Source organism: Bombina bombina, chromosome 5 (assembly GCF_027579735.1).
Source record: "Bombina bombina isolate aBomBom1 chromosome 5, aBomBom1.pri, whole genome shotgun sequence".
NCBI lineage: Eukaryota > Metazoa > Chordata > Amphibia > Anura > Bombinatoridae > Bombina > Bombina bombina.
Window position 1 is genome coordinate 867,790,930 of NC_069503.1, and position 6,163 is coordinate 867,797,092.

The window sequence follows — 6,163 nt, forward strand, 5'->3', positions numbered from 1 at the left end:
CCGGCGTTAGCAGCCAATATGGCAGCGTTGAGCTCCATACCGCACACAAATACCAGCGCTGCTTTGAGCTGGTTTTACGTGCTCATGCACAATTTCCCCATAGACATCAATGGGGAGAGCTCCGTAACGCAGCCCCATTGATTCCTATGAGGAAAAAAAGTTATGTTTACACCTAACACCCTAACATAAACACCCCTAATCTGCCACCCCCGACATTGCCGACACCTACATTACACTTATTAACCCCTAATCTGCCGCCTCCGACATCGCCGCCACCTACTTACACTTATTAACCCCTAATCTGCTGCCCCCATGTCGCCGCCACCTACATAAATTTATTAACCCCTAATCTGCATCCCCAACTTCGCCGCCACTACTATACTAAAGTTATTAACCCCTAAACCTCCCACATCACTAACACTAAATAAATTTATTAACCCCTAAACCTAAGTCTAACCCTAACCCTAACACCCCTAACTTTAATATAATTAAAATAAATCTAAAAACAAATGACAATTATTACCTAACTAATACCTATTTAAAACTAAATACTTACCTGTAAAATAAACCCTAAGCTAGCTACATTATAACTAATAGTTACATTGTAGCTATCTTAGGTTTTATTTTTATTTCACAGCTAAGTTTGTATTTATTTTAACTAGGTAGAATAGTTAGTAAATAGTTATTAACTATTTACTAACTACCTAGTTAAAATAAATACAAATTTACCTGTAAAATAAAACCTAACCTGTCTTACACTAACATTACAATACAATTAAATAAATTACATTAATTAAATACAATTAACTAAATTACAAAAAATAAAAAACACTAAATTACACAAAATTAAAAAGAAATTGGCTGCGCATGCGCGTTGGGTAGATGCGAAGTTTCGGACTTTATAAATGGCGCAGAAGCAGGACCCTAAGCCCCAGTTCCAAGATGGTGAGCGTGTCTTGTGTTTTCATGGGCCTCTCCTGTATGAAGCAAAGTGTGTGAAAGTTGCTATCAAACACAAGCAGGTGAAGTACTTCATTCACTACAGCGGTTGGAATAAGAATCACTGATCACAGGGCACCAGGCATCACAAAAGAATGGACATTGCGAGCAACTAAAGAGTCACCAAGCATGAGCGAGGATAGGAGTGTGATATAGATCAGGGCTGGGATGAGTGAGCAGGGTACTCAAATACGTGGACACTAGCCTGCAAAAGCAGAAAGAACTTCAGAAGGCCAATCAAGATCAGTATGCAGAGGAGAAGATGAGAGCAGCAGCCCCAGGAAAGAAAGCAGCTGCACTTCAACAGAAGAATGTAGAAGTGAAAACAAAAAACAAAAAAAACAAAAAGCTCCTGGGAGTGGGGAGGGCAATAGCACCAGTGACACGTCCCAGCCGCCACGCAAGAAGCGATCGCATGTGGATCCCACCGTTGAAATTGAGGAAACTTTTATGAACAGGGTTGAAGTGAAGGTAAAGATTCCTGAAGAATTAAAGCCCTGGCATGTTGATGACTGGGATCTCATCACTCGTCAGAAACAGCTCTTTAATCTTCCTGCCAAAAAGAATGTGGAAACTATTCTGGAAGAGTATGCTACATACAAGAAATCCAGGGGGAACACTGATAATAAGGTGTATGCAGTGAATGAAGTTGTGGCTGGAATTAAGAAATACTTCAACGTAATGCTGGACACACAGCTGCTTTATAAGTTTGAGCATCCCCAGTATGCGGGGACATCCTAGCAGACCATCCAGATGCTCCAATGTCCCCACGTATATGGTGCACCCCACCTTCTTCGACTCTTTGTACGAATAGGAGCCATGTTGTCATATACTCCTCTGGATGAAAAAAGTCTGGCATTGCTACTGAACTACCTTCATGACTTTCTTAAGTATCTAGCCAAGAATTCTGCTACATTGTTCAGCGCAAGTGACTATGAAGTTGCACCCCCAGAATACCACCGTAAGGCAGTATAGTGATAGAGGAAACCTTGCAGTAGGACCAAACTAAAAGCAGGCTGTAACAGACTTCTCTATCACTAGATTGATCTAGGTCACAGTCGGCTGCCCAATCTGTGCTTTCTATACAAAGGAGTGGAAGAATACCAGGGGTGTCATTATGAATATGGGGAGAATTTTTATATAAACATTTAGCAGCTGGATCAGAGTAATATTTAGCATCTGGATGCTGTTGTCACCACTAAGGTGTGATTTGTACCTGTGTGGAACCACCTTGTCCTTTACAATCTCTGGCCCCCACATGATTTCTAAAGAATTGTCTGACTTTTTATGTGTATATTAATATTATGTTCACTGACACTTGGAGTATAGCACAGCTATGTTACTGATAGAGGACGTTAATGCTCAGTGTCTGCTCATTTGATAGAATGCTCTATGGAAGGAATTCATGGGTGACATTTAGGACACGTCATTCAACATTATTAATCTGCTACTTTATCTTCAACACCGTTTTGTTAGCCCAGTTTAGGGCAGTGTGGGAGCCAAGAGAAAATGGAGCATGATGCGTAAACAATCAAATCCGCTGGACGGAGGACCAAAATTATTGCAAGATATGTTAGCACTTGTTCTTTTCCCTTCTCTCCAGAATTACTTACAAAAGGAAAGTCTGGTCATTTCATACTTCATGACCTGTTAAATAGTCAAATAACTATGACAGAATTATTGTGATGTGCAGGTGTGTTACAGCTATTTGCCAGTTTATCTGAATGTGTTACGAAATGCTGACTGTTCCTCTACACGGATTTGACATTTCATAGCTTGTTTGATATACTGTCCTTTAAACTGTGCACTTGCTCTGCACTCCTTATTTGTTGAACTTGTTCTTGGAGTTGAACCTTAAAAAATGTTGAACTTTAATGTCTGAATCTTGTGTTGTTTTTTGACATTTGTTAAATGCTGCTTTTCTTTGTATATATTTTTTATATATAAATATATATGCTGCAAGTACCTTTCAGATAAGTGGTTTTGTTAATGTATGTGTATGGCTACATAGTCTGTTCAGTTACGTTATGGCTTTATGTAAAATAATAAAATAAGTAATTTAACTTGCAAAAAAAAAAAAAAAGAAATGATCAAATATTTAAACTAATTACACCTAATCTAATAGCCCTATCAAAATAAAAAAGCCTTCCCCCCCCCGAAAATAAAAACCCTAGCCTAAACTAAACTGCCAATAGCCCTTAAAAGGGCCTTTTGCGGGGCATTGCCCCAAAGAAATCAGCTCTTTTACCTGTAAAAAAAATACAAACAACCCTCCCAACAGTAAAACCCACCACCCACACAACCAAACCCCCCAAATAAAATCCTATCTAAAAACCTAAGCTTCCCATTGGATGGGCATTGCCCTTAAAAGGGCATTTAGCTCTTTTTCCTTGCCCAAACCCCTAATCTAAAAATAAAACCCACCTAATAAACCCTTAAAAAACCTAACACTAACCCCCGAAGATCCACTTACAGTTTTTGAAGACCGGACATCCATCCTCAACGAAGCTGGGAGAAGTCTTCATCCAAGCAGCAAGAAGTCATCCTTCAGACGGGCAGAAGTCTTCATCCAGACGGCATCTTCTATCTTCATCCTTCCGACGTGGAGCAGCTTCATCTTCAAGACATCAGGCACGGAGCATCCTCTTCTTTCTTTCTTTCCTATTGGCTGATTGGATTAGCCAATAGGATTGAAGCTCAATCCTATTGACTGATTTTTTCACCTTTAATTCCGATTGGCTGATAGAATTCTATCAGCCAATCGGAATTCAAGGGACGCCATCTTGGATGGCGTCCCTTAAAGGAACCTTCATTCTTCAGTAGCCGTCAACAGAAGGGGATGCTCCGGGCCGGATGTCTTGAAGATGGAAGCGCACCGCGTCAGAAGGATGAAGATAGAAGATGACGTCTGGATGAAGACTTCTGCCCGTCTGGAGTATGACTTCTTTCCGCTTGGATGAAGACTTCTCCCAGCTTCGTTGAGGATGGATGTCCAGTCTTCAAAAACTGTAAGCGGATCTTCGGGGGTTAGTTTTAGTTTTTTTTAAGGGTTTATTGGATGGGTTTCATTTTTAGATTAGGGGTTTGGGCAAGGAAAAAGAGCTAAATGCCCTTTTAAGGGCAATGCCCATCCAAATACCCTTTTCAGGGCAATGGGGAGCTTAGGTTTTTAGATAGGATTTTATTTGGGGGGTTTGGTTGCGTGGGTGGTGGGTTTTACTGTTGGGGGGGTTGTGTGTATTTTTTTTTACAGGTAAAAGAGCTGATTTCTTTGGTGCAATGCCCCGCAAAAGGCCCTTTTAAGGGCTATTGGCAGTTTAGTTTAGGCTAGGGTTTTTTTATGAGGGGGGGCTTTTTTATTTTGATAGGGCTATTAGATTAGGTGTAATTAGTTTAAATATTTGATAATTTCTTTTTTATTTTGTGTAAATTAGTGTTTGTTTTTTTGTAATTTAGTTAATTGTATTTAATTAATGTAATTTATTTAATTGTAGTGTAATGTTATGTGTTAGTGTTAGACAGGTTAGGTTTTATTTTACAGGTAAATTTGTATTTATTTTAACTAGGTAGTTAGTAAATAGTTAATAACTATTTACTAACTATTCTACCTAGTTAAAATAAATGCAAACTTAGCTGTGAAATAAAAATAAAACCTAAGATAGTTACAATGTAACTATTAGTTATATTGTAGCTAGCTTAGGGTTTATTTTACAGGTAATTATTTAGTTTTAAATAGGAATTATTTAGTTAATGATAGTCATTTTTATTTAGATTTATTTTAATTATATTAAAGTTAGGGTTAGGGTTAGGGTTAGATTTAGGGGTTAATAACTTTAGTATAGTGGCGACGGTGACGTTGGGGGCGGCAGATTAGTTTTTTTTTTAATATTTAACTAGTGTTTACAATGCGGGAGTGCGGCAGTTTAGAGGTTAATATGTTTTTATAGTGGTGGCGATGTGTGGAGTGGCAGATTAAGGGTTAATAAATTTATTTTAGTGTTTGCGATGCGGGAGCGCCTCGGTTTAGGGGTTAATAGATAGTTTATGCGTGTTAGTGTACTTTGTAACACTTTAGTTATGAGTTTTATGCTACAGCTTTATAACGTAAAACCCATATCTACTGACTTTCAGTTTACGGTATGGATCTTTTAGTTATAGGCTGTACCGCTCACTTTTTGGCCGGACAGGCAAACTCGTAATACCGATGCTATGGAAGTCCCATTGAAAAAATACTTTTTAAAAAGTGCGGTAGTTACGTTGTGTGACGGCCAAAAAAGTGTGCGGTACAGCTGTACCTACAAGACTCGTAATACTGGTGGTAGGGAAAAAGCAGAGTTATACTCATTACGCAAAACTCGTAATCTAGTCGAATATTACAAAAGTACTTGCCTTGTGTCTTGCCCCTTATCCAATCCTTGTTCAATTCTTGTATAATTCTTATCTTAGTGCCGCACTTATAAAATGTTAATTTCTTGTATAATTCTTATCTTAGTGCCTCATTTATAAAATGTTCACTTCTTGTATAATTCTTATCTTAGTGCCTCACTTATAAAATGTTCACTTCTTGTATAATTCTTATCTTAGTGCCTCACTTATAAAATGTTAATTTCTTGTATAATTCTTATCTTAGTGCCTCACTTATAAAATGTTCACTTCTTGTATAATTCTTGTATAATTCTTATCTTAGTGCCTCACTTATAAAATGTTTACTTCAAAAAGGTGAACATATGCTATTGTGACAATACACAGCCCAAGCAATACACCCCCTGTGCAATGCACCTCCCAAACAAGTGTGAAATATATACAGGTAGGGCAGTCAGATGGGTCCACTAAATTAGTTTATTTCTAAATCAAAGACAATTTAAAAGGCCAATTGGAAAGTTAGATTCTGGTCTGGTCAGGGTGAGATAAGTTAAGTAAACAGACAGTAAAATTTGGAGGAGGTTGAGGCTCTGGCATAAGACAGCTTATAAATTTAAGAATAATAGCAAGTATTGATAGATACGGATTGAACATCACATGGCAATTAACAAAACATTAGAAGTAAGACATTGGGAATAACATTACAATAAATGAAGGACTTAGTTTTAACAACCTAAAATCATTTGCTTTATATATATATATATATATATATATATATATATATATATATATATATATATAT

General features: G+C 37.6%; 1 pseudogene; it reads left to right on the top strand.

Moving 5' to 3' along the window:
- The first annotated feature begins 905 nt into the window (after window positions 1–905).
- LOC128659541 (mortality factor 4-like protein 1) lies at window positions 906–2,069 on the top strand (annotated as a pseudogene).
- Window positions 2,070–6,163: the final 4,094 nt, after the last annotated feature.